This window comes from Bos javanicus, chromosome 5, assembly GCF_032452875.1.
Source record: "Bos javanicus breed banteng chromosome 5, ARS-OSU_banteng_1.0, whole genome shotgun sequence".
NCBI lineage: Eukaryota > Metazoa > Chordata > Mammalia > Artiodactyla > Bovidae > Bos > Bos javanicus.
The window spans coordinates 25,033,708-25,055,856 of NC_083872.1; the positions used below are offsets into that span (position 1 = coordinate 25,033,708).

General features: G+C 41.2%; 1 protein-coding gene across 6 annotated transcripts in view; it reads right to left on the reverse strand.

Annotated features, from left to right (window-relative positions):
• TMCC3 (transmembrane and coiled-coil domain family 3) overlaps window positions 1-22,149 on the reverse strand; it is a 286,943-nt gene that overhangs the window by 221,985 nt on the left and 42,809 nt on the right. For 4 of the 6 annotated variants that reach the window (XM_061415764.1, XM_061415761.1, XM_061415763.1 and 1 more), the window contains exon 1: window positions 12,141-12,374. The exons of the other annotated variants lie outside the window; for them this stretch is intronic. The gene's annotated coding sequence lies outside the window, so the exon portion shown is untranslated. Of the gene's footprint in view, window positions 1-12,140; window positions 12,375-22,149 lie in introns of those variants that run through there. 6 annotated transcript variants of the gene reach the window in all.

Consider the following 22,149-nt stretch of genomic DNA (forward strand, 5'->3'; position numbering starts at 1 on the left):
GGAAAACAGTTCACTGACAGAAAGGAAAGAAAGGTCTGGAGTTACGAAAGGCTTTGCTGCAGTTGCTAAAAATGGTCATTTTTTAAGCAGATACCGACTTGAGGAAGGCAAATCGATAACCTCGTTACCGCTTACTTTGCTCTATCACGAATTCTGAAGTATGTTTTGAAAAGAGTAAGTTGCTGCAGATTCATTTGAAAAGATGCATTTTTTCCTACCAGCAACCACAGAGATGCTACTAAATAGTGAGGGTAAACCTTAAGCATCTTGAAGGCCAGCAACACTGAACTCCTGGATTGAAAGGTGTTAGGTAAAGCTGGCACGTCCGGCTGCTCCTTGTGCTGCTCCTTCCTGCATGAGAGATGGCGAGCTGGGGAGTTGAAAACTGACAGCTCTACTTTCTCAGTGCTGATAAATGGGGAACAAATCATGTATTTGCCCTGAGTGTGCAGTACGTTGTCTTAAATTGTTTTGCTGGCATTTTTTTCCCCGAGTAGCAGCAACTAGGCAAAAAAAAAAGACAAGACATCTGGTAACTTCTTTAGGGAAAATTTGAACAGATTTGTGGGTGTAATGCTAGTCAATCTGTTTCATAAATAAACCCCAGGCAATGTCATCAATTAAATATCTTTTTAAAGATGGCTTTAACATGAACAATGCCCTGGAAACTAACATCCCAATATCCTAATAATCTTGAGAACCACCATGTATGGAACATTCATTAGGTCCTGGCAGGCACTGTGCAAAGAACTCCTCAAGGAAAGCAACATTTTAATTCTTACAGCACAATAGTGTGTCATTTTTATCTCCATTTTGTGGATGAAGAAACTGAGACTGAGGTGAATTAACTTGTCTAAAGTCACAGAGTTTGTTAGCTGAAGAACTGAGATCCAAGCCCAGTGTCTGAAGCACAGTGCTCAACAGGCTTACCAGAGAGAGAAAGGTTAAGGATTCAAGGTTAAGGATTGAAGGGAGCCACTTTCTCCATGCACTAGAGCTGACCTTCTCTGACCTTCAGCACTTTTTAGCAAAGCAGGCCAGGTGTGGCAGACAAAACAGCAGGCCTGGCACCTGGAAGCCCAGGGTTGTCCTGGTTCTACCATGAGCAAACCTGCTTGCATCCTGTAACCTGTCCAAGCCTTGCTCTTCACAGATGTGAAAGGAGGCGGCTACACTAGAATATCCTTCAGATCTAAAACTGCACGTCCAGGAGCACACACATATAGAAACCATTTTTCCTGGATGGTAAAGTAGAAAAAAGTCTAATGTAAGCCACAGTGTACAACTGAGCCCACTTTACAGAGAAAAGTCCTGACAGACGGCAACACCAGCAGTCATCTTCCAATGCAATTGCACTAATGACCTCCAGGTGCCAGTGGTCCATTTCTGGTCATCCTAACTGAGCGATCAGCAGCATCTGCTCTGCGAAGCCTCCTCTTCACTTGACTTCAGGATGCTAGTCTCTTCTATATTTCCCTCTACCCCACTGTGCTGCTACTTCTAATTCGGCTTTGCTGCTTCATCCTCGCCTCCTCAATCAACGCAGTGCCTCAGAGTTGAGTCCTAGACCCCTTTGTCTACACTAATTCTCAGGGTGTTCTCATCTGGGTTCATGGATTTAAATGCAATCTGCATGCTGCTATCAAATATCCATCCTGGAACTCCAGACGTTTATATTCAGCTGCCCACTTGACATCTCTACCAAGATATCTAGTGGGCATTTCATGCTCCCAAATGAGCTTCTGATTCCCACCTAATTCTGCCCTTAGTAAAGACATTCTACAGTAAATGGACACTATACTCATCTAGGTGTTCAGGCCAGGGTCTCTCTGACTCCCACCTTACTGAGGGTTAAAGCCAGAGTCTTGTAATACTTACAAGTCCTTCCAGGTTCTTATCACAACTCATTTCCAATCATTTCTCTGTCCTTATCTCCAATTAGTCTTCCCCATTCCAGCCACTCCAGCCAGCCCTGGCTTGGGCAATTACTATCCACTCTGCTTGGAACACCTCCCTGCATAACCCACAGGCTCGCTTCCTCACCTCTCTCAGGTATTTGCTCAAATATCACTTTACCTGATGATCTAAATTGTAACCTTTCCCTCAAAGCACACTCTTCTTCCTCTCTCCCCTGCTTTATGTCTCTCCATAAAATTTTACCATCTGATGTATTTATATTATTTTCATGTATTTCCTTACTGCCTATATTCTCCAGCTAGAATGTAAGCTCCAAGGAGGGAGGAAGGTTTACTGTCTTGCTTATTGATGTATCTCTAACACCTAAACTATTGCCTAGAACACAGCAGGCACTTTTTGTGGAAAAAAAAATATTTACTCTATAATGTTGTATACATAGCTTGTGAAGAGTAGAAGAACAGATCAGCCTCCAAATAAGCTACTTTAACGTAAGGATTATTTTGAGCTGAAGATAAATGAGATTTCCAGTTACCACATGAAAATAGTCAGAATACAGAATTTTTAACAACAACAACAACAACAAAGTATACAAGAAACAGGAAAATATGGTCATCCGCCCTTCTCTCTTCCAGGAAGGACAGAAGTTAATCACCAAGGCAGTCTAGACCCCCATCAGCTCAGAGAACTCTATACGGCACTGGAGAACTCTATGTAATTATCCGCTAAAACAAGCCCTTACCTTCCATTAGTTTCCTTATACATTGATCTTCTCACAGTCTGCCAACCCTAGGATCCCCAGGTCCTTTTCCTTTGTCTTATCACTTGTCTAGAAATTCACTGTTCTCTTGTGAAAATGCTATATAAAACCTCTTCAGTGTCTCATCTGAGTCCTCCCACAGGTATGCATGATGCACATGTTAATAAACCTCTGTCTGCTTTTCTCTTGCTGATCTGTCTTTTGTCAATTTAATTTATAGGGCTCAGCTGGAAAACCTAGAACAGCAGCGGAAAGCAGGGTTTTTTCCTCCCTCTATATTTGGGCACACCAGAGCACACACAATAGCCATTTCTCTGTGAGAGGGAGGAAAATGATGAAATACCATCTCAGACACTAGTTTCTTTTCCTCTCATCTAAAAACAGGGGCCAGTTAGGATTTAAGGAGAAGTATATATTGTGGTTGTCTCATTTAAACTTCACAGTCCCAAAAAAGAAAGAGGAACATGACATCTTTAAGGTAACTTTTTAAAAGTATTTGAATTAGGATTAGTATTTTGTTTCTATCATATATAAATTAATTTTTAACATATACACTTTTTACATATATGTTAAGTTGGAGAATCAGTCATGCCAGGATTTCTATGATAATCTTGAAACTGTCTTTACATATCAACAGCCTATTTTATTTATTTATTTTAATCTATAGCAGATTGCACTGATAATTCTTTTTTTTTTTTTTTTGGTTTTTCAAATTTTAAATCTTTCACCCATCATGATTCTGCAATGGCAAATGATGTCATCAAGTAAAAAAAGTCAAAGGTCAGACACTAGCATGCTGCTGCTGCTGCTGCTTCTAAGTCACATCAGTCGTGTCCAACTCTGTGCGACCTCATAGACGGCAGCCCACCAGGCTCCCCCATCTCTGGGATTCTCCAGGCAAGAACACTGGAGTGGGTTGCCATTTCCTTCTTCAATCCATGAAAGTGAAAAGTCAAAGTGAAGTCACTCAGTTGTGTCCGACTCTTTGCGACCCCATGGACTGCAGCCCACCAGGCTCCTCCATCCATGGGATTTTCCAGGCGAGAGTACTGGAGTGGGGTAGACACTAGCATGAAAGAGCCTAAAGATCTAAGTCATAGGTTCACTGCTTTACTAGCTAATTTCATTAACTTATTTAACTTCCCTGATTCTTGGTTTGCTCATCTGTGAAAGGATGTTAGCCATCTAGTAAGATTTGTGGGAGGATCAATGAGATAATCCATGTAAAACACTTAGCACAGTGCTAGGCAAAGAGGAAGATCTCAATTATTATTATACTTTATCTGAAGACTTTGGCTCTTAAAATTCGAAGGGCTTATAGATCCCAAACTCTCCCCCAGCCACCCATCACTCTATCTCAATGCCTTACTTTATTTTCTTGGTACATTTACCACTACCGGAAATTATCCTATTTGTTTATTGGGCTTACACTTGCCTCGCCACACCAGAACATAACCCCCCAAAATCAGGGGCTTTGTCTTGTCAACTGAGCCTAGAGCAGTGTGCCCGGCACACAGTGGTGCTGAAATCAGCATCAGTTGAATAAATGAATATCACCTGCCCATCCATAAACATAATACCACAGAGTGCCCAGGCTAGGAATGAAAAGAAAGCGAAGTAAGATAGAGAAAGCTGTGCCATTTTGAATAGGGTGGCCAGCAAAGGCTTCTGAAATGCTGACACTGAAGCAAAGAAGAGCAGTTTCGATGACAGTGGGTCAGACCGTGTGACTGGGGTGAGATTCAGGCATGAACAGGATGTAAGACGCTGCAGGGTGGCAAGATGGGGTATTAAAGAAGCTGAGAGTGGGGCCCCTGCACTTACTACCCTTTGTCTGGACCTCAGCTAACAAAATACTTTGGTGTCTGCCAAAAAAAAGTTTTCCTTTATTCATGAAGCTTTTATAGCAGTCCTGACGTCTCCCTCCTCTGCCCCTTGGGCCTTTCGTCCTTTCTTCAACTACAGCACTTCCAGCACTTCTGTGGAATTGTAAGTTTCCCATCTTACCTGCCTCTTGTCCCCTCCAGTGAACTCCTTGAGGGCAGAGACCCCACAGGGTACCCAACAGATAAGGAAAGAAGAGAGCTTCTGGCTGATGCTTCTCCCTGTGGATACCCTTCTGCTATAAAGACCAAGTTTCTTCCATTTAAAACAAGGCTTGCAGGAGTGATGCCATTCCCTGAAAAATGGCAGAGCAGGAAGCTCGAGGGATCATCCCGCCACTCAGGCAACCACTGAGGTGGAAGAAGTGGTGGGAATCAACTATTTGGGAACCTAGAATCTAACTGGACTCTTACAGCAACCTGGGGAGTGCCTGATGAAGAAAGAGGCTGCTCATCTTTCTTAAGCAAGCAGTGTGGGTAAACCAGCTCCCACCCTCCATTCCTCAGCTCCATCACAGCTGTGCGGGGAGCAGTTCACATTCCTGGAGTGGCTGACTGGTGCCAGGATGGGCAGCGGGGACCTCGTCCTCTAAAAATTTGGGGTTGTGCACTCTGGTTGATCTGGTGGTGCTTGAGGCACTGACACAGACAGTTGCCCTGGTTTTAGCCCTCTCAGTGGCAGCAGCTTCACTGATGGCATCCACTGGAAAATTTCAGAAGACCAAAAAAAAAAAAATCCCTCCTGGGATTTCCCTGGCAGTCCAGTGACTAAAACTCCATTCTTTCACTGCAGGGGGCACAGATTTAATCCCTGGTTGGGGAACTAAGATCCCACATGCTGCATGGTGCGGGAGAAAAAAAAACAAAAAAAACCCTTATTTTTGGAGCTAGACATTTAAATATATCTTTGTCAGGCCACTGGCTGACCTCCAAGATAAGGGAACAGAAACTTCAGTGACCAGATACAACAAGAAATGCATATTTGCAACAACCACTGTGGAAATGTCACAAATAGCAGCGGCCCTCAACACCACCAACAAAAAGATCAACAATCCCTGAAGAGTGGAGAATGAGATTTCCAGTTACCACGTGATAATAGTCAGAATATAGAATTTTTAACAACAAAAAAATACAAACTATACAAGAAACAGGAAAATTTCTGTTCTGGTCATTCACAGGAAAAGAAAAAGAAATAGAATGCATCAGAAGCCATCCCCAAGGAAACCTAGACACTGGAATTACTCGTCAAAGGTGTTACATCAACTGTGTTAAACCTGTTCAATAAGCTACAAGAAATAAACAAATAATCAATAGAAATAATAGAACAGTCTTTTGGACTCTGTGGGAGAGGGAGAGGGTGGGATGATTTGGGAGAATGGCATTGAAACATGTATAATACCATACATGAAATGAGAAAAAAAAAGAAGGTTTCTTTGATTTGAAAAAAAAAAGAAAAGAAAGAAAAATGTGATATGAGCAAAAAGAATATTGACCAAAAAATAAAAATTATAAAAAGAAAATAAATTCTGGAAGTTAAAAGTATAATGACTGAGATGAAAAATGAGCTGGAGATGTTCAGCATCAAATCTGAACAAGCAGAAAAAAGAATCAGCAAGCTTGAAGATAGGAAAAATCAAAATTAACAAATCTGAGCAGCAGAAAGAAGGAAGAAAAGTGAACAGAATCTAAGTGAGGTTCATATGTAGGAGACTTACTGTATATACTGCAAGAAGCTCAACAAACTCCAAGAAAGATAAAGCCAGAGGTCGACATGGAGACAAATTATAGGCAAAATGTCAAAACCCAAAGAAAGAGAAAAATTTTAAAGCGTAGAGAAGTGACTCTTCAAATACATGGGAGTGTCAATAAATTTATAGCTGCTTTGTCATCAGAAGCCATGGAAACCAGAAGACAGTGGAATAACATTTAAAGTCCTGAAAGAAAAAAGTTAACCAATAAGTCTATGTCCAACAAAACTATCCTTCAAGAATGAAAGAGAAATTAAAATTAATGTCTATATAAATGAAAGATAAAGGAGTTCATTGCCAGCAAGAGCTTCCCTGAGAAATGATAAAAGAAGGCTAAAATGAAAAGAAACTAAAGCCATAGGAATAAATAAAGAACACTGGTAAAGGTAACCATGCAGGTAAATATAAAAACAGGCATTACTGTACTTTTAATTTATAACTTCTCTTTTTTCCTATATTACTTATAAGGCAGATACACAAGATAAATCTTGTTTGGGGGCACGAAGTGTATGGTGGGGTAAATCTGACAGTGTTAGTCACTCAGTTGTGTCCAATTCTTTGTAACCCCATGGACTATAGCCCACCAGGTTCCTCTGTCCATGCAATTCTCCAGGCAAAAATACTGGAAAGGGTAGCCATTTCTTTTCCTAGGGGATCTTTCCCACCCAGGGATTGAACCTGGGTCTCCTGCATTGCAGGCAGATTCTTTACTGTCTGAGCCACCACAGAAGCCCATCCGTGGCAATGACAATATAAAGGAGGAGGAACAGAAATGGAGTGTATACTACTGAAACTAAGTTGGTATTAGTCAAACTAGATTATTATACGTTTTCTTTTGATTTGAATGCTAATTTTAAAATAAAGTTTATAAGAAGTATGGTGTCATGGTGGAAAAATTATGAAATCAAATAAGAAAAAAGGCTGAAATTGCCTCACATCACACCAGCTTTATCCTGATTGAGTTGAAAATTTTTTTAATATTTCCTAGATATTTAGATATTTTCTAGAAGAGTCAGACTATAGAGGGGAGCATTTCAGACAGGGGGAATAATATGAGTGGCAGAGAAGCTTTTTTTTTTTTTTTTCCCCTTTTTCTGAAAGAGGTTCTCCTTTGCTTAACAAGATTTTTCAGAGTACTTTGGATATCAAAGACACTAGAGTATAAGAATTAAGAAACAGACTCTGAGCTAACCTATCCAGATTTTAATCTGGACCTATCATTTACTTTCTGTGTAATTTTGGACAATCTTTCAATACCTCAGTTTCTTTATCTGTAAAATGGGAATAATAATAGTACCTACTTCATGAGGTTGTTGTGAGGAATAAATGTTAATACACATAAAGCACTTAGAAGAGACTCTGGAATATAGGTAAAGCCTAACAAATATTATTTCTTCTTATAATCATACAATCATCTAAAAATCCCCTGAGAGGTTCCAGCAAGTTCTACAACTGTAGCAATAAATAAAATGTAAAATTCTTTACCTTATTTCACAGTCTAATCACTCAATCCATTTCCTTTCAGATGCAGATAATTCTTAGATCTAAGATTCAGAACAAGTGTAAAGAGTCAGACACAACTGAGTGAGTGAGCTGACTGAAAGCCTATCAATATTTTGGTAGTGCTTATTTAAAAAAAAAAAAAAGTCTTCCACCCGCCATCAGCTCTACAAGGATCAAGTCACTAGCCACTGCAGTGGCTGACCTTTAACACACCCTGAAAGGAGTTCAGGGCAGAGATCAGCAACGAAGCACTCTGTGCTCTGGGAAAACTGAAAGAAGAGACCTTTAAACCGTTAGGTATTTTCAGGAGAAACTTTTTATAAACCTGGATTCTTTCACCTTCCCATACTTAGAAAAGTACTAAAACCATAAACTAAGATGTCTGTTCCTCCTCCTATCAACAACCTTGTAACAAGATATGTGCTTTATGTAGCCCTTCACCGAAATCACATTTATAGTGACCACCCACATATGCACCGAGCAGTTCCTCAGAGCTATCTGAGAGGTTGTCTCCTCAGCTGCAGTTCCCTGGAAGTCCCCAAATGAGACTCACAGCTCTCACACTGGGCATTTTTATTTCAGTAAACAGAGTAATAATGCAATTAGTTCTAAAAGCTTTCTTCTAAACCAGCATTACAGCATTTGTGTCTTTCTGTCATTGCCATTTCCACAGGATATACGACAGGATATAAACTGCCATGCGGCTATCTAGAAAGCTAAGATGGTTAGCCATGTGAGATTTATTCACTCCTTTAGTCATCCATTCAATAGATACTGAGTACCATTAATGTGCCAAGTACTGGGAAACAGGATTAAACAAAACAGACAGAAACCTAAGTTGACTTTCTGACAGGTAACCACACATAGGGAGGCGGCTGTTCAGGGATGCATGGGACCTGGGCAGGCAGGAACGGGGTTACTGTTCTTATCTTGCTTCCTTTCTGACCCCTCTGATTTGGAACTATATTATATCACATTGTATTCAACTCAAGACTCCTGACCCAGAGGTAAAAACCATGCAAGTGAATTCCTTAAGTCCCTGCTACTTCTCACCACCATCACCCAGTCACCCAGCCCAGAAACCAAGGAACCAAAAATGACTCCGTCTCTTGGTCATCTCCAAAGACAAATACTGTAATCACACAAGAGCCACACTAGTAAAGATGAGTTGAGAGCTGTGTATCTAGATGACCTTTTTTCAAAAAGGATCTCCATCTTCTCAGGGTGATTTAACTAGATTCCTGTCCGAGGCAGAAACGAAACCACTGTCCTCCAAAACCTGGCTTCCCAATTTGAGTCTTGGTTTGGACAAGTCATTCAACCTCTCTGACGGTTTCCTCAACTGTTAAATGGGGACAGTAATGCACATCTACAGGCTATGGTGATGAGTTAAAGACATGAAAAGTGCTTAGAACACCTAACACGTATGAAGCACTCAACACACACTGAAAAACGTGAACCTCCCAACATTCCTTTCAGTGGTTCATTTTATCTGGAGAGGATCACATCTGTGAAAAGTACAACCCAACAGATGAGTGCATAATTATCACAGCACACCAAGCAGAGAGGTGGATTTGGAGGGTGGGAGAGGCATGTCTCAGGCCACAGTTAAGGGCCTGGGCTGGTTGCAAGATTTGGCTTTTCCAAGAGCTTGGAACCCTATCAACTGGCACTTTCTGCAAAATTTCCCAGGAAGACTCTGCCTCCCACACCCCTCACCCCACCCCCAACTTCCACTTGTTTTCCTTTAAAACTGATTCAACCGACACAGTCGGGAAAGGAGAGGGTGGGATGAATTAAGAGAATAGCATGGAAACATATACATTACCATGGGAGTCCTGGGTTTATTTCCTGGGTTGGGAAGATGCCCTGGACAAAGGAATGGCTACCCACTCCAGTATTCTTGCTTGGAGAATTCCATGGACAGAGGAGGCTGGTGAACTACCATCCATGGGCTCATAAAGAGTTGGACACGACTGAGCTACTGACACACACATATACATTACCACAGATAAAATAGATAGCCAATGGGAATTTGCTGTGTGACACAGGGAGCTCAACCCAGTGCTCTGTGACAACTTAGAGGGTTGGGGTGGAGTGGGAGATGGGAGCGGGGTACAGGAGGGAGGGGACACACACACACATATATATAAACCTGTGGCTGATTCATGCTGATGTATGGCAGAGGCCAACACAATATTGCAGAGCAACTGTCCTCTGATTAAAAAATAAAAGAAAAAAATGATTTACCTAAGGAAGTATGGGCCTCGAGGCCAGGGCCTAATGTGGCTAACAGGGCCCTGGCCTGGTGCTTCCTATACAGAATCCCCCAAACCCTGTGTCAAAGGAGACCCATCAGGAGAAGCACACTGCCAGCCCTTCTCACAGCTCATCACCGTTGGAAAACTCTCCCTGCAGCTTGGCTCTCCTCTCTCCATCTGCATTCGGAGAAGTACACTGACCCTGCCCTGGAGAGGATGCTTCAGGGGATCACTGAGGGGCCGCTGGTATTCCTTTCATAGCACGTGGTTCTTTCTCCCTGAAGACCCCTCTCCCCAAGTGGTCAGAAGCCTGCATTTCAGCAGCACATCATGCTTCACCCTGAGGCTGACGGCTCTGGGTGAAAACAAGCCAGGGCTGCAGGACAACTCAGCAGACATCCAGGGGCCTCGAGGGCATTTTGCAAAGGGAAATAAGTCCAACAGGGAAAGACAAACACTGCATATTCTCACTGATAGATGGAGTCTTTTTTTTTTTTTTTTTCGCCACACTGCATGGCTTCTGGGATCTTATTTTCCCAACCTGTGTGGAATCTTAAAAAGCCAAACTCATAGAAATAGAGTAGCATGGAGGTTGCCAGAGGCTGAGAGGCTGGGAAACTGGATAATGATTTCCACTGGCTATCTATAGCCAATTCCCATTGGCTACCTATTTTAACTGTGGTAGTGTGTATGTGTTAGTCAGTCGCTCAGTCCTGTCCAGCTCTTTACAACCCCATGGACTGCAGCTCGCCAGGCTTCTCTGTCCATGGACTTCTCCAGGCAATTGTTGGTCAAAGTGTACAAAGTGTACTTCCAGCTATAAGTTAAGGATCTAAGGTACAGCACGATGACTTAAAATTAACAGTATATTGTATTACAGACTTGAAAGTTGTTAAGAGGGTCAATCTTAAATGTTATCACCACACCAAAAAAGGGTAATTATGAGCGGGGATGGAAGCACTAACTAACCTTATTTGGGCCATCGTTTTGCTATATATATAATACATATAGCACACTGTACACCTTAAACATATATATGTCAATAATATCTCAATAAAGCTAGAAAAAAGTACCAAGACCTGTGGTTTCTCCCCAGCTGCCTGTCCCACTGAAGTCTAGAAACGTTTTCTTTTTGACATTTTAAAATAAAATTCAAGAAGTCAGTTTCCTTGCTGTGACTACAGAAATGCTGACTATTTGGATGATTATTCCTCTTTCTTATCTGATGACATCTCTGTGAGGATAGGGGCTGCAGCTCAATCAACTCTGCATTCCTAGCACTGAATACAGAAACTAGCCTAAGAAAAGGCTGTTGAATAAATACATAAGTAAATTCTATCTTTATAGCATCTACTGACATCTAAGAATTCCAAATTAGAAGTTATAAAATTTACATATAAAATGTATGACAGATATCTTAAGAACAAATAAGCTGCAAAATCAATTATGCACTACATACTACACAGAATTTGATGAAAATTAGCACTCTCTTCAAATAAAAAAAATGTACTGTAAAACAAGCTTTGTTATTCATTGGTATGAACACAGAACCAATCATTCTGGCCTTCACTATTATAGAATGCTTATATTTTCCAGTTTATAAAGTGGGAAAAACAACAGTTACCTCATTGAATTTTTGTGAGGATTAAATGAGTTAATACATGAATAGTACCTGGGATAGTGCTTGGCAGACATTGACCACTTAAGAAATGTTAGCTATTATTATGGCTGTCACCATTATCAGGCACTGTCCTGGCTAAGACTATTACCCAAGTTAGAGAGAAGTTCATTTAGTTAATCTGCCTAGAAAAGTATTAATAGAAGCAAGATGCACATATAGTCTATCCCCTTGACAATAAAATTTGCCCTCAGAGCTTTAGATATCTTCTAAAAGCCATTAATGGATTCTCATCATGTAAAAATTGCCTATAAATTGTTTGTTTCTTAGAATGTGATGGTACCTTGAAGCAAAAATAGATACTTAGCAGACCCTAAATGAAGCCCAAAAGAAGTGAATTAGCAGCCTCACTCAAAGGTTCTTTAAAAAAAAATTTCAGAAAGCAATTTTTACCTTCTCTTCAGGCCAGATGATGATGGTCCTGATTCAGAAAGGTCTGGGGCACTTTTATCTGATATGGGCCTGTGTGTATGTGAGAACTTCAGATGACTACTGTTTGGGTCAAAAATAGTCACTGAGAAACAAAAACTGAAATACCACTGAGAATCAGAAAGCAGAAGTATTTTCAAAGTTGCTCCATTTGCCCTCTCCCGCTGTGGGCGTTTCCCTGCTTCTTAGAACACCATCCTTCAGTGAGCAGTTCCCAAAGTGTTCCGCAGGCCACCAGTCCCCAACGTGCGGGACCATACGAGGGCCCCGAGGTCAAGTTTGGGAAATATATACTATTTTCTTCTCCAGAGAGTCACAATGCCCACCAACATATCAGAGGTCTTGAGCTTCTTCCAGGAAAGAACTCGGCTAGTTGCGCTTTACCCACTGGTTGAGAATGTAAACTAAAAATGCTGCTGCCAATCCAATTCTGTGAGGATCCAGCCAGTAGCCACTGCGGTCACTCACCCACGATGGGCCTGAGGGGAATTCAGGACAGAGAAAAAGAGCATAATCCAAGCGGGCTTCCCTGGTGGCTCAGTGGTAAAAGAATCCACCTGCCAAGGCAGGAGATGCAGGTTCGATCCCTGGGTTGGGAAAATCCCCTGGAGAAGGAAATAACAACCCACTCCAGCATTCTGGCCTGGAAAATCTCATGGACAGAGGAGCCTGGTGGGCTACAGTTCATTGAGTAGCGAGAAACGGACATGACTTACGTGACTAAACCACCACCACCGTATTTCAAGTACTTACTGGTCCCGAGGAAGCTAAGATACATATCTAAGGAGAAATCTCAATGACCCCAGATTCCCCAATCTTCCCATAGAGAAGCATTTAACTTGAGATGCTGTTCTTTGCAATTAGCAGTAATCTTTTTATGTCTGACCACATTTTTTTTTCCCCCCAGCAAACATGTCATATATATTCTGGCTCCCCCCTTACTGCTTCAGAGATGCTTCTCAGAGCTATCTGAAAGGTTGTCTTCCAGGCTACAGCCCTCGGTTAAGGTCCTCAAATAAAACTTCTTGTGCATTTTTCTTTTAGTCAACAAGAAATCAGCCACATATACCCTTTTACCAAAATAAATAAATAAATAAATATATATATATACCAGAATTTTCACTTTGGATACTGAAATAGCCTAAAATTAATCACTTCTTTCCATTTAGGAATGACAGTGAGCTCATTACCTGGCCTGGCAAAGTCAACACTTAAAAGTAGATAGGAAAGAACCTTAACCTTATGCATTCTCACGGCCCCTCAACCAGTGCATGTTTTCATGACCAGAATCAAGTCAAAAAGAAACTATCCTCAGGATCCATATGAGGTATATCCCAAACCCAGGAAGGCAACCATAAATTCTAGGAATGGTCCACATAGAGCATCATTTCAGAAAATTTTTAGAATAAAAGACAAGAAGAAGATGTAAGAGCAATCCAATCAACAAAAGAAATTTAATTGTCCTCCTATTTAAGTCCAGGAGAAGAATGCAAGGGCATCACAATCTAATCAGAACATGTCCAAAGTCTTTAGGAAGAAACTCACTGAGGTCAGTTTAACTCAGCCCCAACCAGAGAGGAATGCTCAAGGGGTTCCTTGTCAAACTATCTCCAAAGACCCCAATCTCTAGAACATTATCTTAAATCTACAACTGGAAAAAATTTTCCAGAATCCTGAATAGCTGTTTGCAATACAGCTTTTTCCTAGCACGTGAAACCGCACAGAAAATTAGGGGTACTGGAAGCATCTTGCCTCCCACCCTCAGGTCACTGTAACAGTCACTCGACCATTGGTCTCCCTGATGACCAAACTTACTAAAAAGGCACAGCGTCAGCAGAGAGGAAAGTGACGTTTCTAAAATAACTAAGAATAAAAGCATCCTGGGTTATGTAACTCTTTGTTTCCCAGGATTCAAAGGTGTTCAAGATCCTTGAGACTGAGAACCCCCTAAGTGGGGGAGGAAAGGTGTGGGGAAGGTTTTACTTGAATAGATCTACAGAAAAGCCTTATCTCATAGGCTCTGCAGCTGAACAGAAAGTCACCTAAAATTGCCACCATTTTGCTCCATCACTGTCCAACAGAACTTTCTGCAATGAAGAAAGTGTTCTGTATAAGCACTGTTCAGTATGGTAGCCACTAGCCACATATAGCTACTCCACCCTTGAACTGTGGCTAGTACAACTGAAGAACTGAAATCTCAATTTTAGTTAATTTTAACTTAGATAACCACTAAGCCATGTGGCCCATGACTTCTGGACTAAATAGTACAACTAGCTAATATAGTCAAAGTTCCTTCAACATGAATTCCACAAAAAGAGAGGTGGTCAGGGATCAAGGGAGGTTCTTCCTAGGTTCTGGGAAATGGATTATTTTACTTATCAAAGGAAGAAGGGAACAATCGAGTTCAGTATCTCATGAATCTTCATGTACACCACTAACTTGGCTAAGGGTGAGCATTATTCCCATTATGACTAAAGGAGAAACTGAGATACAAATCAATTAATTGATATAATCAGTAATTGCTATTAGCAGAATCTCTACATGTCCAAAGGGTTTTATATGTGATTTTTACAACAATCTTCCAAGAGACACATTACTGTCTTTCTTTTACAAATGTGGAAACTGAAGCTCAAGGAGGTTAAGTGGCTTAGGAAATGCCACTTAGGTGGAGCTAAGAATTGAACTTCAAGACTACCCCGACCCCCAAAAAATACACGTGTGGTCTTTACCAAAAGTGACTTTTCATTTCTAGATTTAATCAAGTATTTTTTTGAGCATCATATACACAATACCATGCCGAGTGCTTGGTGAACGGGTGATACGAAGGTAAACAAGGAAAACCAGCACACTGAGCTTGAGAGTCACGTGGGCTTGTTAGTCTTCTCTACAAAGTACAGTAATTATTCAATTACTCACAGTTAGCAACGTCAGCCCAGAATATAACATAAGCTAATATTTTTAGTACTTCAAACACATACAGAGCCAAAAACAAAAGTGACAAGAGAAAAAAGTGAAGAAGTTAGACTTCATCAAAATTTAAAACTTTGGGAATCAAAGTAAAAACAGCCCTCAGCAACAGAGTAAAAAGACAAGATGGGAGAAAATAATTGCAAATCACACAGCTGACAAGGGACTTGGATCTGAACTGTATTTTTTAAAAACTCTTTCAACTCAACAATCAGAAGACAATCTATACACATTTTATGTTGACATATGCTTACATTTCTAGGAGTAGAATGCTGGACCATATGGTCATTCTGTGTTTAGCATTTTGAGGAGGTAGCAAACTGTATTCCCAAGTGGCTGCACCATTTTACAAGCTCACTAGCAATATATGGAGGCTCAAATTTCCCCACAACCTCATCAACACTTGTTATTGTCTGTCTTTTTCATTTTAGCCATTCTCGTTGGTGTGGAATGGCACCTCATTACAGTTCAATTTGCATTTCACTAAAGACTAGTGATGCTGAATATCTTTTCATGTGTTTACTGGCCATCTGTGTATCTTCTTTGGAGAAATGCTTATTCAAATCCTTTGCCTGTTGTTGTTGTTGCTGTTTTTCAGGGACAGGGGGACTGGGGAAAGGAAAATCAATCCATTTCATTGAGGAGCTCCAAGGAAGGATCCAAGGTTTGGGAAGACAATGAGATCCAGGTCTGGCCAGGATCTCTCCAACCTCACAGTCACTGAAAGTCTTGTCTGTTTTAAAATGGGTTGATTTTATTGTGAAGTTGTAATAGTTTCATATATATTCTGGATACAGTTTCCCTATCAGATACACAATTTGAAAATATTTTTTTCCTATTTTGAATCTGCCCTTCTATGAATCAAGTCAGGTTCTCCAGCAAACAGCCCCATTCCTTGCTCAGGAAGGAACATAACATCTGAAAACATAAAGGACAACATTTTTTAAAGGGCATTTCACTTTCTAATGTGGAGCAGTTGAGAAACCCTCTCAATCCACAGCACAGAAGGGTCACTAATGACTTGAAAATAATTATGAAGCAGAAAGATGGAGCAGACTGGGAAAGAAATGTTAGGGCTGAGCTAGTGAGTCACAGATTTTAAAAGTGAAAAATACTGCTCATCTTTTTCCTTCCTCTGTTTTGTTTTAAAATCTCTCTTTGTCACTATTTTTCTAAAAGGGCCTACATGCTTCATAATCATCAGTATGTGAGCCACACAGGGCAATGATCTGGAGAACCTGACTTGAGCCACAAAAAAAGCAGAAATGTGTTAGTTATGAGCCATGTTACCCAAGACCAGAAGGTCCATGGAGGAGTACATAAACACTTGTGCACAAGTGCAGGTAGCTTGAATCCCCACCCCTGGATCTGCCTCCTACACAGCTATCATCACTATGAACCTGCCAAAACCAAACACAGCTGGGGAGAGAGGACATCCAGATGGACAGGTACTAGATATGCAAACATCTCTCTCAACAGACAGACAGACACAAGTTTCTTGGGAAAGAAAACAAGAAAGGGAAGAAACAAGATTCAAAGCAGTCCCAAAGGGTGAATACTGGGGAAAACCCAACAAGATCAACATGGTACATTTCCAGCAGATGCCAGCTGTTAGTGTTAACATTAATATTAAATAACAACATTAACTTTAAAGTTCTGAATTTATGTTTAAAACAGTAATTACATAAAAAGAGACTAATGGAAAACTGGCTTATGTAAAATCCACAGGAGGAAAAAAAGTTGGGAGTTTTGGTTGCCCACAAGCTTCACATGTGCCAACAGAGCAATGCAGCTGCTAAATAACTATCCCCACAAGGCTGTCAGCATCAAAGGAACTGATAGGTTCAGTAAACTCTACCAGACAGGCCATGTCTGATGTGTAGGCTTGGTGTGGGCACAGAAGATATGGATAATCTGAAGCATATCTAGCAAGGAGTGACCAGGATAGCCATAGGTCTGGAATCCAAATTAAATACAAAATAGCTGATGGAACAGGACGTGTGTGGACCTGTAAATGTGGAAGTTTAAGGTAGCGACATTCAAATATCTGAAGAAATGCCAACAGAGGATGGCCCTACGTCATTGCATGTTGCCAAAGGTGAAAATTGCAGGGGAATGCTATGCTCCATATGTGAAGTGATTTTCCTGTACTCGAAGTCATCCAAGAATTGATCTCATGGGCTTGAGAAGCTCTATTTTGTTGGACACGCTGGGCTACTGAACAGACGATTATGTGCCAGCAAGAGCAATCTAAGGATCCTGTGGTGGGTCCCAAAACTAAGGATCCCAAAGTTTTAAAGTCTCTTCCAGCACCAAGAACCTGCAGTCCTATGATTCTGATTATGACTGAAATTCATCACACTAGTAGACAAAGCCCAGTGCTTATCTCTCCTCCAGCTCATCTTTATGTTGTGAATGGTGAACATTTAAAAGTACTCTTGGTAGGCCTGGAAAAATTATTAAGTAACATCAGAGTCTTAAATATTAACTATTTTTGTTAAATACTTTTCCATTGTACTTAAACCCTATTGCTTATCTGCAAAAACGTAAATGAGATGATAAAACTGAATAAACTCTGAAGAACTCAAAGCAATATAAGGGATTTTTATTATGACTGATGGTGATCAGTAAACAGAGAAGCACCCAATAACTTTAAGAAAAAAGAAAACACTTTCATATGGAGCAGCAGTTTCTTCTTTTCTCTCAAGTATAAACTTCCAAGGCAGATCTAATTTTATCTTCATCTCAAAATTTCATAAACAGAGTGCCAGACTCTTGCATACACAATTTCAACAGAGTATCCACCACAAAATATTAGTAAGAGAACTTGGAGTCTGGGCTTTGCCTTCTGTCCTCAAAGAAGAATAAATGCAGGATCCAGGGAGAATGTAAGAGTGAAAGCTGGAGCACCTAAACTAACCACAAACCAAAGACACAGGCTAAAAGGCACAGCCTAAGCATAATCTACAAAAGGAAACAACAGATGAAATGGACTTCACCAAAATTAAAACCTTTTGTGTACTTGCCTGGCAGTCCAGTGTCAAGACTCCACACTTCTAATTCAGGGGGCATGGGTTCAATCCCTGGTCAGGGAACTAAGATCCCACAAGCCAAGGAGGCATGGCAAAAATTAAAATCCTTTGCTTTTCAAAAGTCACCATCAAGAAAATGAAAAGACAAGCCACAGATGCGAGAAAATATTTTAAAATCACATCTGAAAAGGGACTTGTATCAAGGATAAATAAAGAACTCTTACAACTCAATAAGAAGACAACCCAAGTGAAAAATGCAAAAAAAAAAAAAAACTGAACAAATATTTCACCAAAGAAGATATATGAATATCTAATCTAATAAGCACATATAAAGATGCTCAGAATCAACAGTCATTCAGTTCAGTTGCTCAGTCGTGTCCAACTCTTTGCGACCACATGAATTGCAGCACGCCAGGCCTCCCTGTCCATCACCAACTCCTAGAGTTCACTCAGACTCAAGTCCATCAAGTTGGTGATGCCATCCAGCCATCTCATCCTCTGTTGTCCCCTTCTCCTCCTGCCCCCAATACCTCCCAGCATCAGAGTCTTTTCCAATGAGTCAACTCTTCACATGAGGTGGCCAAAGTACTGGGGTTTCAGCTTTAGCATCATTCCTTCCAAAGAACACCCAGGACTGATCTCCTTCAGAATGGACTGGTTGGATCTCCTTGCAGTCCAAGGGACTCTCAAGAGTCTTCTCCAACACCACAGTTCAAAAGTATCATTAGGGAAATACAAATTAAAACCACAATGAGACATCCCTACACATCCACTACCACGGCTACAACTGAAAAGACAGTTTCAAATTTGTAGAGCAACAGAACCCGTCTCATACTCCAGTAGTGTGAAAGTAAAATGATAAGCCACTTTGGAAAACAATTTAGCAGTTTCTTAAAAGGTTAAACATACATCTACCATATGTACCAGAAATTTCACTCTCAGCTATCTACCAATGAATAATGAAAACGTTCGTCCATATAAGCACACACACACAAATGATCATAGCAGAGACAACACAGATGTCAAAGAAGTGAATAAAGGTAGTATATCCCTACAATGAAATATTCAGCAATAAAAAGGAAGGTAATATGTATATCAATACATATTACAACATGAATGAATCTCAAAATCATTATGCTAATTGGGGGAAAAAAAAAAACAGACCCAAAAGACCATACGTTGAATGATTTCATTTATGTGAAATTTCCAGAAAAGGCAAATTCACAGAGAAAGAAAGCAGATCAGTGCTTGCCTGGGAGTGACAGCAGAGACCAGCTGCAAATGTGCCACATTTGGTAGTAACAGAAAAGTTTTAAACATGGATTATGTTGATGGTTGTACAGCTCTATAAATTTACTAAAAGTCACTGAATTTAAAACAGTTGAAATTTACAGCGTGCAAAATATTCCTCAATAAAACTCTTTTAAAATATAGTACAGCCCTGAGACCCATGAAAAAGTAGGCCTGGATCAGAGGGTAGATCTTTTAGTCATGTTCATTACATATGTCATTTTCAGTTCATAGAAATATAATGGAGAAAAAGAACAAATTTCCTTTTTCTTCTGTCTTACTTATCAAAAGCAATTTCTTCAGGTATCTCAAAATTTGAAGCCATAAGTGCCAGATTCTCTTATAGTGTGATTTTGGAGTCAGGGTGCCTAGTGGTTAAAGACGGGGACTATGGGCTCAACCTGTATCTAAAAGCTGCTTTCTGACTTACTAGGCAACCCTGAGCATGTGACTGAATCTGAATCTCTGTTTCTTGTTCCTGTAAAACAAAACTCATACATTGCAGAATTCCCTGGTGGCCCAGTGGGAAAGAATCTGCCTGCCAATGCAGGGGACATGGGTTCGATCACTGGTCCAGGAAGATCCCATAGGCCACGGGGCAACTAAGCCCATGCACCGCAACTACTGAGCGCACCAGTCACAACCACTGACGACCATGTGCCCTAGAGCCACGCTCCACAACGAGAGAAGGCACTGCAACGAGAAGCCCGGGCACCGCAACTGGAGAGTAGCCCCAGCTCACCGCAGCTAGAAAAAAGCTCATGACGCAACGAAGGCTCTGCACAGCCAAAATAAAATAAATAAGCAATTAAAAAACAAAACCTCACACATATCACATGGTCTAACACACAGGAAGTACTCGGCAAATGATGATGCTCTGATTTTGATTATCAACACATCATCATTATCATCAATATTACTGCCCCTCCCTCAGGAGGCATGAAACGTGACTGATCCACACATGTTCTCAATGTACTTTTAGTGCTTCGTAACTGCTCTGGTTCATTTAATTCAGACTCCCACAGCAGAGACATCACCAGGACTCCTTGTGATCCTCATTTGTTATCTTAAAGACTCCGACTTTGAAATAAAGTCCCCAAATCACCTCATAGGACAGAACAAAACCTGTCCCCTCTCCTGGGAAAAGCTAGGTATTTTCCAAGTACCCAACAGAAAAAACATTTACTAGGTAGGCTTTTGTTATTTGTTTCTTGGAGAACTGGATAAAGAAGAAAACGTCAGCCTTTCCTCAGAGATGCCCAACAGTGGAAAAGAGCACTAGAAAAATAAAGTCATCTGTCAGAGGAGCTGGCGCAGGGACTTGACGACCAGACCGTGCCCCAGAGGGTCACCAACACCCACCGAGTGAAGAAGGGGCCCTGGTTCAGTGTGGGCTGCTTTCTTAGTCAACAGCTGGATCCCAGCCAAGAGCAAAAACCTTTTTCTTTTTTATCTTTTTATTTTTTTTTAATCTATATGAAACAGGAAGGGAAACTGCATGCGAGTGAACTCTATTCTGTAAGACAAGCGTCTTCTGGTTCTCCCTGTCTTCCTTCTGGGCTTGGGGGAGGGGGCCAGAACCCTGTAAAAGTATCTGTGGTATTGAGAATGAGCTTATGTTCTCTGGGGGAAAGTCTTGGGGAAAGGGCTAGTTAGGGAGTTTGGAAAGGATATGTACACACTGCTATATTTAAAATGGATAGCCAACAAGGACCTACTGTATAGCACAGGGAACTCTGTTCAATGTTATGCGGCAGCCTGGATGGGAGGGGAGTCTGGGGGAGAATGGATACATTTATGTATATGAGCTTCCTCATAGATCAGCTGGTAAAGAATCTGCCTGCAATGCGGGAGACCTAGGTTTGATCTCTGGGTTGGGAAGATCCCCTGAAGGACAGCATGATAACGCACTCCAGGATTCTTGCCTGAAGAATCTCCATGGACAGAGGAGGCTGGCAGGTTACAGTCCATGGGGTCGTAGAGAGTTGGACACGACTGAGCAACTAGGCACAAGCACACGTGCACACTGAGTCCCTTCACTGTTCACCTGAAACTATCACAGCATTGTTTGTTAATCAGCTACACTCAATACAAATAAAAGTTTAAAAAGGCAAAAAAAAGTACCTGTGGTACCAGGTGAACCACTTCATCACCAATGACTGGAAATGTACAATGGTTACACCTGCCCAGCCCGTGTCCCTCTCCATGGCCCACCAGCGCACATAGCCCCTCAAGAACCCAAGCCTCCCAGCACATCCCTCTGGCCAACACCTCAGAGAACATCTGGGAAGAGACACCAACAACATGACTGAGGGGCAAGTGGCCTTCAGTCTCCACACTTGCTGGTCAGCCACAAAAGCCCCAAGAACTCAAAGTCTTCGTAGGAACTATGTCATGGGATTTACCTATCAAGAGGACTGCTTTAATTCAGCATCCAAGAAGGCCTCATGGCCTCTATGGGGCTTCTCTTGCTCATTTTTTATTTACTTATTTTTGGCTGTTCCAGGTCTTTGTTGCTGCGTGAGCTTTCTCTTGTTGCGGTGAGCAGGGGCTACTAAGTTATGGTGTGCAGGAGTCTTCTCCTTTCTGTGGTTTTCTCTTGTGGGGGAGCATGGGCTCTAGAGCACAGGCTCCGTAGTTTTGGCACACGAGCTTAGCTGCTCTGTGGCGTGTGGGATCTTCCA